Source organism: Penaeus monodon, chromosome 32 (assembly GCF_015228065.2).
Source record: "Penaeus monodon isolate SGIC_2016 chromosome 32, NSTDA_Pmon_1, whole genome shotgun sequence".
In the NCBI taxonomy this organism is placed as follows: domain Eukaryota; kingdom Metazoa; phylum Arthropoda; class Malacostraca; order Decapoda; family Penaeidae; genus Penaeus; species Penaeus monodon.
In genome coordinates, this window is record NC_051417.1 from 6,967,817 (window position 1) to 6,968,105 (window position 289).

The window sequence follows — 289 nt, forward strand, 5'->3', positions numbered from 1 at the left end:
GGTCCACTAACTTCATAATTAAGGGATAATTTAAAAAAATATATTTTGTATTTTCCTCAAATATTTTTTGATAATTTTTCTTAGTGTGATAGCACTTACTTTCTACTATGGGAGGATACACATATAGTGAAGAACCTGTCTCTCTGTCTTGTTTAATCTTTCCCACTTCCAGGTGAAAGCTTACTTAACCTGTCCCAGTAATATATCTTAAGTGTGATTTTAATTTCATACTTACCCATGGAGCAACTGGCAAGTAGAATGTCTGATAAACAGAGGTAGATCTAGTGTG

The 289-nt window shown here is 32.9% G+C and overlaps 1 protein-coding gene across 1 annotated transcript in view; it reads left to right on the forward strand.

Annotated features, from left to right (window-relative positions):
* Positions 1–289, forward strand: part of LOC119593401 — a gene marked incomplete at its 3' end in the record, with an annotated part of 20,365 nt that overhangs the window by 19,776 nt on the left and 300 nt on the right.